The sequence below is a fragment of the Nymphalis io genome, chromosome 13 (assembly GCF_905147045.1).
Source record: "Nymphalis io chromosome 13, ilAglIoxx1.1, whole genome shotgun sequence".
In the NCBI taxonomy this organism is placed as follows: domain Eukaryota; kingdom Metazoa; phylum Arthropoda; class Insecta; order Lepidoptera; family Nymphalidae; genus Nymphalis; species Nymphalis io.
Window position 1 is genome coordinate 89,561 of NC_065900.1, and position 18,172 is coordinate 107,732.

Consider the following 18,172-nt stretch of genomic DNA (forward strand, 5'->3'; position numbering starts at 1 on the left):
TTTGCGTAGTGGTGTTTTTATAATGTCGTTCATTCTACTCCGTGGCTAAGTTGGCGCTGCTCCAGCCGGTCGAGATACCACGACTATTTGGATCGCAGCGAAAATTTCGCTGATACGATAAAATTATTATTAGCAACGGAAATAAACAACAACTTTTTGAAGTGATGAACTATATGTTTTTTTTCTTTTTTGTTCACTCGTGGTTATGACATTTATAAAATTAAAACAAATCACTGCAGTACAATCAAATCAAATTAAAATGTTTTTATTCAAATAGACTTGTACAAGTACTTTTGAATTGTCAAGCGCTACCACAATATACACAATACACCAAAACGCAAGAATGAACAAGAAACACAAAAATAAATGGCTCAAACAGCGGTCGTTACTGAAGTCGCTCTAGTTTTTCCAGACAACATTGAGTTTGGCATGACATTATGCAAATGTGCGCTAGGAACTCGGAGCATGTTCAGTAATTCATAAATAAAATAAAAGATAAAAGTAATTAATAATAACGACACATGGTGTCATCTCACACACTAGTATATAGAAGAATAGTAATGAGACAGTTTTAGCTTGTCTTTGAGCTAAGGAGCCAATATATTTTTATGAGATAATCTTTTACTTCTTAGGTTTTTGGTCAGGAAAATAGTATTAAATCATGATTTTAATAAAAGAATAGTACCTACGTCTCAAAATAAGTTTAAGGCACAGTGGAAGCAATGGCTTCTATCAATGGAAAAGACGCAATGTGTCTGGACAAATGTGTGTAACTAAACTTAATATACTTAATTGTTATTTTGATTGTAATTTATTAAAACATATCTCTATTTGCTTATACATTTTAAATATTATTATTTTTATATTCAATATAAAATATTTTCCTTTTCCAAGAATTAAAAAAAAACCTCTGTTTTAGTAATGCTTGCATGTTTTTTATTTTTTACTGCACTGAATGTAACGTTTGTGTTGGCAGCATATGTACAAAGCGTAGACTGAAAAGCAACCTAGCTAAGACTACGACCTTTTCACCAAATTATCAAATATCGTATTGTTAACTCTTTTTTATGGTTTTGTACCTTAATTTTGTCTTTGTTTCTTTTGGTGGATAAAGTTATTTATTATTATTATTATTTTCTCGTTATCAATAAAATATGACAATTATGGGTGAGATATGAAAGATGAATAGTTTCTTATTTTATGAGCAATTACCGAGCGGATTGCATTCCAACACAATCATAAATAGAAACAAGAACACGTTCGGATTGTAACGTTCAGTTAAGTCGAGGCAAGATTCCAATACACCATCTGGCTATAATATAGCACTGGGATAAATATTGCGACTGACACTTTACTGTTTCCATAAACGTTTTTAGAAAAAGCCGAAGTCATCGGCAGCAGCTCGGCAAACGGCAATACAACTGAGATATGACGCAATAATCCCGATATTAAACAACGAGCGAACTTCGAATTCTTAATACCGTTGCGAGTTTGTGTGTAAACCACCACTCGCCGACGATAAATCTTCTACGATGTTAAATAACTAATATATCATTTGAATTATTGTGAGAAATAATTGACGACCGGCGTAGTTGTCAGTAGCGGATTTATTTTCCATTTAAGAAAATGTCGTGGAGGTATTGGACTACATGTTGGTGCTACTTTTATTTATCCGGCCAAATTATATGAAGCGTTCGTTATTCGTTGTATAAGCTGACACTGCACTTGTACAGTGCAAATGACCTACGGTTGAAGTAGTTTAAAAAAATAAAATAATTTATAGTAGTTTTATGATTGGCCAACCTCACCGCGGTAGGTGTGAATCACTATAAGTTATTCTACCAACACACATCAATAACTAGTTTAAGGGGCTAGTGAGCCTAATTATAACATGTACAAGGAACTTTAAAACCGAGACCATACATCATCTTACAAAAATGGTTGGTGGGGCATATCAGTCTGCAGGAAAAAATAGTAAATCTCTATATATGTGTCCTTAATTTTAAAAATCATTGTTTTGTTAAAACAAATGGTGAATTGTGAATGAAGACCACATTTAATTGGACTTGACAAAAGTAACAGTCGCCGCTAGCGCCGTTGGGAGCGGTGGTCGGCAGCAATAAAGAGCTACATATTTATTAGTATTGCAGTCCAAAACGAATTTCCGTGTCGCCCCGGTATTAGTTCTTTTGATGTTATCTCGAGTCGGATGTTAGTTACATTAATGTATTGAATTTATATCCCCTGTGATTTATTTTTAATTCATCAAAGCGACATATTATAATAATATGTTCTAATATTTTACGTATTTTTCTTTCAGGGTATCTAATTAAGTAAATATAAACGAAAGTAATGTCGTCTGCTCTTGCGGTGATGTTAATACGCCAACGTAATTACTTTTAAACAAAACTAAGGCTGAGGAAAACACTAACGAAATTCTTACATAATTTTCCCTCAACAGCATCTCGCGTGGTTTAACAAGACTATCAGAATTACTATTGCGGCGCGACTTGTATTGTTCTCTAGAGTAATGCAACCAAATATATCATCCAAATACAACACGCTATTCCAACTCTTATCTTGTGAAGTTTAAAGGCGATAATAGTGTAAACTTTTTAAAAAGATAAGCTCATGGTGCTCTGTACTGCCATCTAGAGTAACCGGAGGCTGCAGTTTTATGGAGACAAATGCTTTAGACGGGCGCAACTGAAACGCTCATCTCTCGCTACTTGCTTGACTTATAAAATTATATACACATGTCTTGATAACGAAATACATTTTTTATATAATAAAAATAAAATATTTTTACGATCTCATATTAAATTCATTGATAGCAGTTAGTTCACACCCCATCTAGGGAACAATTCAATAGTTCAATTACAAGGTAATGAGAGATTATTATTTACTATAGGAAAGACGACAAAACAAATAAAACTATATCTCAAAATTGTTGGTGTATTAACAATGTTCTGAATCTGTCTAGAAGTAATGATAAGCTATATGATCCAAGAAGCCGTGGGGTCTAACGACGACCCGCAGATTCTTGTTAGAGCGAGCGATTAGATTGACTAGATAAGTGACGGACAAAATAATATTACAATATTGTGCGCTTACTGGAGATTATAATGAAACCGTTACACGTGACAAGACATGACATGACTCGCAGGCTGCTCGGCCTCCCGAGCGCTATCATTGTCTTTATTATGAAAGGAACTAGTATAGATATATGTATTTATTAAAATAATATTATAAGTTCAACTCGTTCGCCTGACGACTAGCGTACAAGATTGCAGGTCCCGAAGTCTGTTGTTCGAATTCCGGGTCCGGACTAAAAAAAGTTATATAATTTTTGTGAGTGAGAAAATAGTGTATCTGTTTTTGCATACAAATCTGTGCAATGTAATATCTCCTGCGCAGTAATATCTCCGTTTAATCTCCGTCGAGGATAAACCCTGTGTTTATATTTTCGCTGGAGAAACGCGCCCACGTGAAGTTTGTGGGGCTCACCGGCACTGAAGGTGCCGGAATACCCACTAAAAACCACAGTATCGCTTATGCCTGCGACCGTGTCGCCACGACGTTCGGCTCGCCTGTGCGGGCCTTCTTTTCCCGGATACAGGTAACCCACTTAGCCCCAGCGGCTATTATGGCAGGGGGAGCACTGCTGCTCTGCTCTTTCGAATCGTAAACGAGAGCGTACTGTAAAATTATATAGTCAATAAACTTCCTCAATAACCTGTCCCTATAACTCAAAAATAATTGTTAAGTCTGATCAGAACTTTTGAGATTAGCACTATCAACGATACAAGCTCTTCGACTGTATGACTGTAGTTAAGCTTAAGAGTTGGTAAACAGAACTGATATCTTGGGCTCCACATTTCATGTTGGCAATTAATAGCATTTATTTTGCCGTATGTAGTGAAACGTCGACCTTATGTTCTGGCTGTTTTGAAGCGAATCTAACTTGCTGCTGTAGATAACAAAGATGCGGCGCGGGCGGTAACAAGAACGAAATCCCCATCGCATCCTAAAAGGAATGCAAAGTATTAAATAAATAAACAAAGAAGCAAATTTTCTTAGAGCAGCTCGGTCCGTGGGGAGTATATTACATTCCTGGCGGACAACAATTTTCTCATTAGAACGAAGAAACGAGGGGCTTGAGAAATGAGAATCGCGGACATTTGTCGCCAGCGGCTGAGCTCCGCGCCTCCTCGGGATACGCATGAACGTTCCTAATGGGTCTTAGTCATTATTTTTTGTGTCTGAACATACAAATTTAATAGACAACTTATTTATTATACATTAAAGAAGAATGAAAATATAATGAACAATATTACAATATTTGGCAGTAGCATTTTTTTTTTAAAAGACAATAAGAATTAGGCCAAGATCGTCATATTATGTTCAACTATTGTAATATAATTTGCGCCAAAATGTTAAATTAGGTAAATAAATATACTGAAATGGACAGAATTATGTTACCGGACTTTTTGAATAAAGGACATCTTTACAAAACGACTGCTTCGTCTATCATTACCTGCGGACTTCTTTAGTACGCATTGACTAAATATAGTAATTTTTCTTTCAAGCAAGAGACGTACCACTCCATGTTACAAACTCAAGTGCACAAACGTAATACTTCTAGTAAACCTACGTAATTATGTAGGAGTTCCTGAGCCTCTGATAACTTACTTAATGTTTTACAAATTGGACGTCTTCCGTTCTATTGTAGGAAAATACTTAATAACAGTATCCATACCATTACCGGCAATTTCTTTTACTCGGCTGCGGCAGAGCTGCTTTGTATAGTGGTATATGTATACAATATGTAAGCTTATTTTAACGTTCAACAATTTTAACAAATTAATGAGAATCGTTATAAAAGTATTCGCAGCAAGATTATAAATAAAATATATTTTACCAGCAAAACTCGCGGCATCGCAATTATTTTGAAATCACAGACATGTAATTTTTTTATTTGAATATATATGCCAAAATATAAATAGGCTCTTACAAGTACTTTTGATTCAATTAATTTCATTTTCGGTTTCATATAATTCACATGTTCGAAAATTAAAAATTTAACAAAAAAATAACTAAGAAAAACAGCAAAACCGTCTACAAAGGGTAATTTAGTTAACTTAGAACCACTCTTAAAACAGCATCTCATAAGTGCCTATTATCAATGAAGTTTGAAGCGGGTTTCTTCGCCCGCGCCAGGGTTGGCTCTGCAGGGAATCGAAACTTTACACTAGCTGCGTTTATGGTCCTACGTCTACGCCCTACTACTTAGACTAAATTGTAAGAATTTAAAAAAATTAACAAAATACTATACATAGTATTATTTTAAGAAAACGTTTATGAAATTTTTAGTAACTTACTCATTACTTAAATCCTTCTAGCATGTTCATGTCCATTTTACATACAATTTTGCACAATGGCTTAAGATATCTGAATATTTTTTAATGACTGACTATTGTCACAAATAAGCACACATGTTTTATCGGTGGGTGGTATGGCCCTGTGCCAAGTCTTCCGAATGGGTACCACCGATTTACCTGTTATTCCGCAAATAAGATCGGTAAATAGTGTAACAACAATATGCATTGATTACGTAAGAATCGATTAGTACATGCGCGATGGTGATTACTTATCATAAGTCGAGTACTTCGCTCGTCTATTTTCTTTAAATACGAAACAGAATAAAAAAATAACGTTACGTCAAAAGTAGTAATGTTAACCGTGAAACAATTACAGCTGAGACGATAACGCGAGCAAAGAAAGCAGCGGGAGCTCTCGCGATAAATTAGATACGTGCTCGCGCTCACAATATCTATTGGGATTATCATCCCTCAATCACCGCGAGCGAGTTCGGTAACAGCGCCGCGGGCGCGTGCGCGATTATGAGTTGACGGGGAAGTTAAATGAAAATGTTACTCGACTTGCAAGCATCGGAATAATCGGGATTTTATCATAGCATCGTATTTGTATGCGGTGTGGTGTTGGAGGCCGAATCTGTATAATTATAAAATATTCCTTGAAAAAATATTCGTTGCGGACATTAATTGCTAGACTAGATAGATTATTATATTATACGATTTTTATAGGAATATTGTGTCTGAGGATAATTTTTATAGGAATTGTCTACGACATGAGCAAAGCGAATGAATTTTCATCGTTGTCTTAATGGATCTACAAAATTTAGCTGCACCTTAATATTGTTATCAGTGAGTTTAAGTGACTTTTGTAGTTTGTTTGTCAACTGAAATTCTTATAACGAACATATCTCTCGGAACCCAGATGTTATATTATAAATGTATATAAATATATAATAGAATATAGTTCCTTCTTTAGATACATAAAACCAATAAAAATAGTACATATTTTATTATATAAACGGATGAATTCTATGTGTATAATAGTAAAATTATTTTTGGAACAACATAGTGGATGTCGAAAACTTCAAAAAGCAGCTTTAGTTTTACTTACAGTAAACCATTTATGGATTAAATTTATTACCAAATACTGACAAAGACCGCGATAATTTTAATTCCGGTGGAACAATAAAATGAAACGACGCGAGCAGACAGCGCCGATAACGTACGTAATGCGATGGTAATCGCCAGGAAAATATGGAAATGTAAAAAACTCGGTCCACCTTTGTGTGTCGGCGTTTAATTAAACGATTGCGATGAAAAAGAGCCTCCGACGGTCCGACAAAGCGTTAAAGGGATTAAATACATTGACAAGTTGTCCGGCGGTCGGCCGGCGGTGGTTTTGCATATCGATACGGATAAATTAAATGGGTACGTCTGTTTGTTATTTTTGTGTAATTGCTTTTTAATGAATTTACTCGTTTCCGACACGATCTGATTTTAATTCTACTTGAGTTGATTTCATCACTTCATATGAACGACACTATTATTTACATAGGTATAATGTGTTTAATATAATAAATGTGAAAATAATAGCAATTTAGTTATTAATATAACTATTAACAGTCAAATTATATTTACTTATGAACGTTGCTTAGCGGTTGTTTAATTAAACACCGATTTCGCTCTTTTCTGACATCAGAAGACATGGTCATCCGTTAAACCGACCACGACCGAGACCGTAGCTTTTTCTATTTTAACAATTCCTTGCTGTCACAAGTCTTTAGTAGACGGGAAAGCCACAAACAGCTAAAGGATCGTATATTTTAATCGATCTCTTATAAAATGAGCACAATTTTGGCGAATGGCGTCGTGTGATAAAAACACTAAACATTTATTCAAAAAGTTCAACAGTCAATGAAAGCTAAAAACATCCGCCGAGTAATTCAATTATGTGAAAATGAAATCGACAATCGTTTTCAGTGTGACGCTACTCGATAAAGGTTCATCCACACAGCGCGAGCGACACAAAAACTTTTTCAATTAGTTGACCGACCCGCCCTCGAAGCGCTCGACACGTCCCACTGTAGCACTCCAAATTAAATTAGTTTCAATACACAAGAAACTTACTCCTTTTGTTTCGTCATTCGTTGATTTGAACCCGTTACCCGCGCCAATAACCGATTACATTGTTATAAGCGCTCGCAGCGTGGACTCAGCTCCGAAGTAGTAAAGTACGACGTCCCTTTACTTTGTTGTCGCTGCTTCGGTAATACGCTTTTAATAACGCTTACAAAGTCTTCAATCATGGACAGTTGGAAGATGACATTTCACAAAAACAACATTTTATAGTCTGAATAAGATAGTGTACTGACAAAGATACGCTGTTTTGTTAATCACTTTTGTTACGACAACGTGTTTGTGTTGAAAGAACCTTTGAATATTCATGATTGTATTCATACGGTTTTTACGGTTTCATATTTATAGAAATGTGAAGTACGTACATATATTTTTTCAAATCGTATATTAATAGGCCGGTGTCTATTCTGAGAACAATCAAAACATTCTCTCATAGATAAATTTTCAATATAGCTTCATTTGAGAAAGCTATTAAGATTGTAATCGACGCTGCGTGTCTTTAATGCGTCAATTTGTATGCGCGCGTGTGATCGCCTCTTAATAGATAAAGCCGCCCACACACTCGCTGCCTTCCGCTATCGGAGAGGGCGAGGCGTCCTTAGAAACAATTTCGGGTATTGCACCTCATAGATTTATCGGAATATTCGGCACACGTTTCGGGTAACTGGGATTCTGCCATTACATCTCAAGACACTGGAAGGTACACAGCTTCAAATCGAAATGTATCATATCATACACACTTATCTTGTATCAATCAACTTACAATATTAAAGTTCATGTAAAAAAACTATTTCGAAGCACGTCCTATTCTACACGACATTACCTAAAGTAAATTACTCATCAGTACAACATAAATCTTAATGAATAACAATAATTACTGTATTATGATAAAAAAGTACCTAACTATTGAGTAAGAAACTCAAAAGGTTGGTGGGAATTCTACACTCGGAACTACTTATACTACTATACTATACTAGTAGTATTAAAACTTATTTGCGTGTTTCCAATACGGTCGTTTTTTCAATTCTATATACGCATATAATTATAAGAAGATTTATTTCAATATGACTTCCTATGAATACATAAAATTATAAAGCCATTTATCATTAATAGGAAAAGGCAGTGCTCTAAATTCCATTATGGTTGCCGTCAAAAGTATTTTATTTATGAATAAGAAACTTTTGAACATTTCTAAAAGAAAGGAAATCTCATTTCCGAGCGCGTGAAATGAATAATGTCTCCATGTAATCATTCTTATTCATAATTTCGTAGACGAGTCAAATTCTAAAGTTCCACGTTGTACGAGTAGTTCTATAAAACTGCCTCTAATAACTAATAACTGCTGGAGTTCGCAATAATCTTAATATTATTAGTATCTGTTCTTTATGATACAGAAATATAATTTAAAATGTAAATATAAGCACCGTTAAAGACATGTTTTGAATCTCAATCACGCTGCAGAAAGTAGGCGCATGAGTTATGCGAAGGAAACCAGCTATTAAGCGCGTTGGTCATGTTTACGGCCAGATATGATGCATTACAGGCCATGCCTCATATAAATTACACCCTACAGTATTACTGGCTTACATTAATTCGTCAAGTGTGGTCCGCCACGCCTACCGCCGCCACCAAATTAAATAAAAGCGAGTGTAATTTAGTCTAAGTGCTACGAGCAGATTGCCGGCTTAACGGCATGCTTCATATTAAGACAATAATGAGCGCGTGCATAAGGCAAATAATACATAATTAACGAACGAACTTAACTTAACTTAAAATTAACGGACGAAAGCAACATACGAATTGTGACACTACATACTATTATTATGTCTTAATAATAATTTGGAAAGCCACCCTTACCCAGGATGATTTTAGGATGACATTAGACGAACACTTCACACTGCGAACTACTGCAAAATAATCTGAAGAATATATAAAATAAAAAATATTTTTGTGCTGTAAAGCAACACCAATGAAAATGTATAGCAATTATTAAGTCGATTGGACTAATAGAAAGGGCCCACCGCTTCATGAGGTGTTAGACCGAGACACTCGATCCATTTTACGAATCAAGTAAGAATATATTTTTTGTAATTCTATAAATATAATGTCACAATATTTACATTAAAATTATAATCGCGGAAGTAATACTCTTACGCTTTTACGGCTACACCACTGAACCAATTTTGATGAAATTTGGTTTAACCTCAAGCTTGCTTACCAACTCAAGGACAGACATAAGGTACTTTTTAATAGCTATCACCTGCCCACCTCCAAACAAGTCGCGGGTAAAAACTAATATGTTATATCTGTTTGGAATCCAAGATGGCTTTGAATACAAAATCTCTAGTGATAAGTTAGTTCAGCAAAGAACTAGTAAGTTATAATTTATTCAAGAAACTGATATCATTGAGTCGGCAATCCGTTTCAGAATGTTGTGAGAGTGTTGAAATGCAATCTGTTCAGCGTGCATAACTCTCGGTCGTGATCGGCTAATCTGGATCTCCGCTAGGACATATCCTAGCCCCGCATATTTATAACATGTCTCAAGGAGTCACGTTTCACATGCATAGGTATTCTAAAATAGTAGCTCCTACGTTCTGTTACAAATGTCTTAAAATCGTTTTCTATACATGTTAATATATTAGTTTACTACACAAATCAGTTTGTACATTCAATCATTTCTAAAAATAATTATTGTTCAGTTATGTCATATCAATAAGATGACAAATAATGTTTTTTAATATGTATCATAAAGGTCGCGACGACAACGTGGCTGCTAACTAAAATACATTGATTTGCTTAAAAATAATGGAATGATACCGACTGTGGTATTATGACAGCACTAAATATTATTTTTTGTAAAAAATATTTTTAATAAATTCGAGTCGAGACAGGCTAGTGCATAGAGGATGTGCTCCAACTCACGCAGCAGCAGCGAGAGGAGAGGAGGAAAAATATTATATTTTAATAAAGACTCTCGTTTGCAAGAGACTACTTACTGTGTTACTATTATTGATAATCTCACAACAATTATGTACGAGTACATTATTATAATATCATACACAGAGCTCATTTTTAATAATTATTGAAGTTGGTGGATCGCTTGTTGCAAAGAAATCGAGTAGCTAATTCCTGTGCAACTTTCTCCCTCCGTATTAAGATCTATTTCGAGTAAAGTAAACAATAATAATGACAGTCTAGACTAAACAGAGCGCCGCTACCGAAGAGACGACATCTGCACTCGCTGATTATATTTAGTCGATGACCATCGCACTCTTATGGAAATTTTATCTCCATGTGAGTACTTTTTGAAAACTGCTTTTCACTTACAAATTATATTTTTTATTATATAATGTTATTATAATGTTATTAACGAGCCGAGATGGCCCAGTGGTAAGAACGCGTGAATCTTAACCGATGATCGTGGGTTCAAACCCGGGCAAGCACCACTGAATTTTCATGTGCTTAATTTGTGATTATAATTCATCTCGTGCTTTACGGTGAAGGAAAACATCGTGAGGAAACCTGCATGTGTCTAATTTCACTGAAATTCTGCCACATGTGTATTCCACCAACCCGCATTGGAGCAGCGTGGTGCAATAAGCTCCAAACCTTCTCCTCAAAAAGAGGAGAGGAGGCCTTTAGCCCAGCAGTGGGACATTCACAGGCTGTTACGGATTATATAATGTAATTCAGATCATTCCGATTCATCTTTGATATTAATATAATTTGTAATTTATTCATTTGTATTAATACCAGAAAACTAGAACTTGGTCTATTTTCGTCACTGAGGTAATGAAGCCGCAGACATTTCAGATATTGTGAGCGTGTGTAAATACAAATGCGTTACGACCAATCCATTCTATATTTTATCATTTTACATATCAAAAATACGTACATATATTATTATCACGAGACAATTTGATACCATCTATGTTGAAACAAGAGAAATAAAATATAAGCGTTTGTTCTTAATCCAGTAGTGAATTATTGCAACACATTCCTTCGACCTTATTTCCTGAATTGCCTTTTGTATCATGGTCTGAGCGCGGCGCGGCGGCTGTCAGGAATAATGTTGTTTCTTAAAGATTGGGTCGTGTGTGTCACCCGACTGGCTGCTGTCACATTGCACGATCATAGCCAACGAATACTATATAATGATATCATATACTTAGGAGAAAAACGTGTGTAAACATCTAAGTTCATCATTCAACAAGAATATTAACTTAATCCTAAGCAATGCATGTTATACTAATCTTAGCGCCCAAGCGTCTAAAACTGGATTGTGCCTCTGTTTTGGATGTAAGTCCCTTTCAATTACAGAACAAGATTTAACAAACCGGTGGACAATATTTGAATCCACTTTATCATGCCAACATAATTTAATTGTTTAGTTTAATTATAAAATTACTGATGATCCAATTAATAACATAATTAGTTACTATTTACATTAACATAATTGGATAACAATTCCAAAATTTTAATGCTTCCATCCCTGGTGGGGATCGAACCCACGACCTTTGGATTAGAAGTCCAACGCGCTATCCTCTGCGCCACAGGGACTACACGACTTTTTGCTATAAAAGCGTATTGGTTTTTCAAATACAAAATCTAACAAATATACTATTTATGTTCATACATGATTTAACTGACGTACATGCATCGGTACATAAGCAATAATAGTGTTAAGTGTCCTTCGTGTACTGCAGAGTGTCCGCCACATTACTGTTTGTATGTAAATGTAAATTTATGTATGAAGTACGAAAGTGTTATTTCTTTATTTGTCATTTAGCCCTTTCCCGTAGAGGTCGCCCTACTTCTCAGATATTTTACACCCTTGATACATCCGACGATCATATTACAAAAGGTTTTTTTTATGAAATTTATTTCTTCAAGTTTGACATACAAGATAAATAAAAGTAATAAGAAGTCGTATAATATAAGTCTTAAACGTACTAAAAAGATAAAGTAAAATTGAATTATCGGTAGAACAGAAGTACTCTTTTGTAAAAATATTAATTTAAAAGTAAATGCTATTTATTAATAAATAGTAACATACATATGTATTCGGTATTGTGAACATATTAAGTTTTATTTACGCTGAGGAATACAATGACATAGTCATCAACGTCCGCTTATTCGTTTATTATAGAACCACGAAACTTGAGTCAACAACATTTATATCAATTTGAAAATGATTACGCGGTGCGTACACACACGAACACACAGTGTACACACGTGTGTTCATGTACAGTGAGCGACGCTCACATCAGAGTTAAGATTAAGTCGATACAACTGCTGCTGACTTAATTCAGGGGTAATGAAATCTGGAGGTCGTGTGTATTTTGATAACTTGTTTGACGTAATCCACCTATCTCTGCAGCGCGACTCGCTATTCGCGACGCGCCCGCTGGCAGGGTTGGCGCGCGGATATATCGACCAATTTTATATATAATTTTATTAAGAATAAAATATACGTACCTTTGAATCTACATTAATTAAAAGTAAATCAGCATTTTTTGTCATTTGGGCTAGTAAAGGGAATCTTAAAACTTACTATAACTTTCTCGCCTAAACAAGAATAAATGTTAATTTAATTAAATTTTACTGACAACTGTGGCATGAATAAAAATGGCTAATTTGCTTGTTTATAAAAGCCGAATGATCTCTAATATTCGGTTCCTATTTTTAAAGATTCGAAGATCGTTATTGTACATCAGTTACGAGTAGTTTTAAGCTACAAGTAACGAGCCGTTGAAGATGTTACAATAAAATTGTACGTCACATACGCGACTTTGAAAGTAAATTTTCAATAATTGACGTTCGTACGTTAATTATTGAGATGCTTTTAAATTACGCATCGTTTACAATTATACCATCCGTAAGCAAATTAAATAATCGTTTATTGAAAATAAATATTAACTGGATATAGTCTGTATTTAATTAATATTTACTCGATTTAAGTAATTATGACATATAATATAGTTCATGAGTGAGTGAATGAATGTATGAAAAAACGTGACGTGCTTAAATACGTAACGTTTTTCAATATACGTACATATTTAAATTAAATACAATATACCTATCTCGTAGTTATGCTGTACAATATGTTCGAGAGAAAAAACATTTCGAAATATTCGTTCGGAGCTTATAGTGAGCTATATTCTCTCTTCAGCCCTAGGCTCCCGGTCTTCAGCTGCCGACTGGAGGTTACGATATAATTTGCTTAACGGAACGCACTCCTACAACTACGCCTTTAGTTTAATCTCCCGCCCCGCAAGCCCCGCGCTAAACTTGTTAATGATACTCTAAATTCTGATCACTGGAAATTTCATTACGTGTCTCATATTAATGGATGTTGATATCTCGTACAATGTATATCTTCGTCATACGCTCACAGTCTTTTAACGGTTTAATTAATTATTCGTCGAAATGAAATACTATTTAATTTATTTATTGTTGAAGTTGGAAAAATAATGTTTTAAGGAGTTATCTTTGAGCGCAAGAAAATGATTTTCACTTTTTGTGTAATATCATGATATGTCAAAATCAAATTAAATATGTATGTATGAATAATTGAAATATAGTCACTGTTTTTAATCGATTTCAAGAAAGGTCGAGCTGTGAGTCGTTAAGTTTAGTCGCTCATTGAAATCGTACGCGGAATTATTAATAATCAAAAATATTAAATTTAAATATATTTATCATATATTATAGCAAGAAAGTCGGCTTTGTAATGTATATTTTCTATAAATGTAAAGTAATAATCTGTAAATGTATCATTAGGCTTATAATATTTTTTAGTCTAAATTTATATAATTCTATATTTTTTCCTAAATCTTTGAAGAGTTAAATAATCAACATATGTATATGCAGTTCTAGGTGCCTATAGGAATATCGGAGATCATTAAACTCAGTCTATAGGTATAACTGGTAACCGCACGTCGCTTGATTACGTGTCTCCCGTGCTTAACATATTTGACATTCGAGGCCCCTCCTCCTTCCCTCCCCTTGCGTCCCCCCACCCGTATAGTATTCTAAATATAACTACATACGATAAGTGATTAGTAGCGATTGCAGCTTCATTGCTGAGTAAGTGCAGCTTACATTACTCTACTGAGATGTATCGTAATCTACGAGTATAAACAAAACCAAATCAATTGATGAAAAGGAAGACTTAGCTGTATATTATATAACAAGTAAGTATGTCGAGGTGATCAGTTCGTGGAACATCTTGACATCATGAACATCGTTGGTTAGTCGTGTTTAATATTTGTTTACAATTCATTTAGTAATAGGCGGCTTAGGAATATATCGTGAGGAAACATGTATGTACCGGAATAATCATCTCATATGCACCTATCTATAGTTCTGTACGAGGTATTTAACAATAGTTGGACATTTAGTACTGACTGTAAGGTCGAAACGAAACATGCTTTCGAAGATACCTTACTTTCAATTACGAGGGCAGTACGAGTATATAATGTGTAAGAGTACATAATATTTTCAAATCGACCAAAGTATACGCAACGTAAAATAATGTGGTAATTGTTGCGAATGACATATCGTTTCGAATGTACGCGGTAGTTCCGACGTACGGCGCCAGTAGACGGTAAGTCACGCCGGGCGGCTGCGAGCTGTCACGTGCGGTGACAGTCGAGCCGGTGACGTGCTGGATGGCTCGATAATCCCGGCCGCGAGCGGCGAGTGCACCGATCATCGACTGGCAGACACTAATTGCTGCTCAGTTTATCGCAAGTACCTGAGCTATTTTGTTTAATCGTTATTTATAATTAAAGTAGGATTTCGAATATGTGTTAAATATTATCTTATTGCATCGTTTAAGCAGACAGCTCAACAGATCAAATATTTTCTACACAAACAAAACAATTTGCCGATTAAAATAACCAAGCGTCGATATTAATGACTCGAATGAGTCTGGTAATTATGATAAAAATTATGAGAAAATTTAGCAAAACTTAATAAAAAAATACTTAGATTGTTATTATCATAAATAGGATATAATATAACATATTTTAAAAGTAACATAAACACTTATGTCTCGAACAACATTAATACATGTACAGATAGATATTAATCTAGAGCAATCTCCATATGCAATCTCCATATGCAATCTCCATATGTATAACGAATATATAGAGAACAACTCGTATAACTAAACGTCACTGATTCAGCAGAGCAAGTGTCACGGGTGACGGACCGGCCGCTGACAAATTGGACGGCTTCCTAATCCAGCACTCGCACAGACAGATCGACCACTGACGCCCTTTGATTAGACAAGCCACGGCCTCATCCCGCACCGCGCCCGACGGGTTACATTGGGTAATACCATATATATACAAATATTATGTGGAAATGATCGATTGAATAGTGTAATTAAGTTTTTATTATAGGAATACTGACTCAAATAACAATTTCAGAATGAGGTCCTTCAGACCGATTTCGGCCATGGCGGCCAATCTCACGAGAGATTAACCAACTGTGTAGGAGTATTATAGTGCACAAGTGTGTGCGCAAACACAGGTGCACACTGTTCCTTAGCGCAGCGCTTAGTCAGGACCGACGACTGCTTTACGAGGGACGACAGTATACATACTTCCAACTTCCAACTCCAACTTCGGGCTGCTACTGAGAATTTTCTGACAGAAAAACCCAATAACTTTTTATTGGCCCGACTTGGGAATTGAACCCAGAACCTCCGGGTCAGCGACCTTATATCTAGCCACTAAACCAACGAGGTAGTCAATTACAGAATACATACGAAACAGAAGGATGTTTGTTTATTTAGTAACTGCCTGTTACTGCTCCATTGCTGCCTAAAGCCAACCCCTCTCTTCTTCACAGATAATGTTTTAAGCTGTGTCTACTTCGCCATTCTCGTGTTTGTTGGTCGACACACGTGGCAGAGTATCACTAGGACTCAGACATTAGTTTCCCTCGTGATTTTTTCATATAAACACAAATTAAGTATCTCAGTGGTGCTCGCCCGGATGAAAGTTTGTGATCTTCTTTGTTACGATCAACTTTTTCTCGGTAGTATTATATTACATTTTATCTCGGTAGTGTTATAGTAATGAGAATAGTAAGTTATTACTCAAATATATTTTACTGCTAATCCTAATTATTATTAGTAGTAAAAATACTACACGAGGATAATTTGGTTTATCCTAAATTAAAACTGTGATCATAATAAACTGAAGATTACGTTGACCCGGTATGTACGCACTAATACTATAAGCTAGCTCTCTGAAATATGAGTGTAATAGGAGTTAGATAGTATGTGAGGCTGTGTTTAGTGCATTGGATGCCATTGTACGTGCAGTACTCGCTGACGAGCGGAGACGTCACGAGAGACTGAAACTCCCGGACCTGACGTATTGGAGTGTGCCTAATCGAACATTTTCACAGAGCTGACTTATCGGCGACTGACAGACTCTGATTGGACCGAACGAGCTCGATGACTGCCACAGATCGCTTTGTCGCCTGTTAGCAAACCTTAGTACTTTATTTGATTATTATTTTTATTACATTTTTCACATAAAATACTTTTAATACGTTAATATTCATCATCGTAGTAAACAAAATAAATTTTATTTGGTTTATTTGTTTTTGTATACAAACAACATGTAATTAAAAACATGTCAGTGCCGCGTCGTAACTCTCAGATATTTTTGAAAGCGCCGCGTTCGCCACGAAATGATTAATAATAAACTTTTAAATAGTCCATTTAGCAAATGTCGGAAAAACAAAAACAAGAGAAACAGTGAACGCATTAATCACGGAGCGAGCGCGGTTCGCGAAAGTCAATAAAACTATTTGACCCGAGCGGTGCATTTACTCGCCCTCGCGTAATCTAAATAATATCCGACTCGAATACTCCACCAAACAACAAGGATTATAATGTAAATATATGCAAATGGCAGGAGGGTGCGACGCGCTAAGCGACGGACAATATTTCCCGCGACGCACTCTGAGCTAGAAAAATGGCGGCCCGCGGCGGACAGATAACGACAGCTTATGTCGCGAAAACGTGAGGCTTTATGCTAAATTGTAGAAACATGACTTGTTTCTTAAATTTTCTTGCGACTGTCGGGGGAGAAGTATACGTAATAAAAACATTACGATAAACCTTAAAAGCAGAGAAAAATTGTGTGTAGGTATGTGTAATGTCAATATTTATGATGCGCGAGGCCGACGCGGGTGTCGTTAACCCTTTGCTCTACTCTAAATGTAACTTATTGAGTGTTGCGAAAACGTTGCGTACTGCTGAGCAGGCTATTCAAAAGTTTAACATTTTCATGTCGACAATGCCGCATCTATTTTCTGCTTCTGTTCGAGCGTTTTTTAGATTCGTGGAGCGTGCGCGGACGACCACAGCAGAATTTAAATGGCAGCGCGTCGTCTCTATTCTTCGTTCTCCGCGGAGCAGCCAAATCCACTGCTTTACATACTGTTTAGAGGACGATTTGTTTTCATGCTATTTAAGCCTTAATTTACATTGCAAAGTTCTACAGATGTCATTTATTATTATTATGAGGTTTTTCAAATATGGTAATTACCTTACTCATTGAATACAGTGATAAAACAAATAAATTACGAATGTTGTTTTACAAAACGTATAAAGATCGTATCGACGA

The 18,172-nt window shown here is 35.5% G+C and overlaps 1 protein-coding gene and 1 non-coding gene across 2 annotated transcripts in view; both read right to left on the reverse strand.

Moving 5' to 3' along the window:
* Window positions 1-18,172, reverse strand: part of LOC126773051 (collagen alpha chain CG42342) — a 201,846-nt gene that overhangs the window by 57,993 nt on the left and 125,681 nt on the right. The window lies entirely within an intron of this gene.
* Trnar-ucu (transfer RNA arginine (anticodon UCU)) lies at window positions 12,005-12,077 on the reverse strand. The gene has a single exon. It is a non-coding gene; the product is annotated as a tRNA-Arg (tRNA).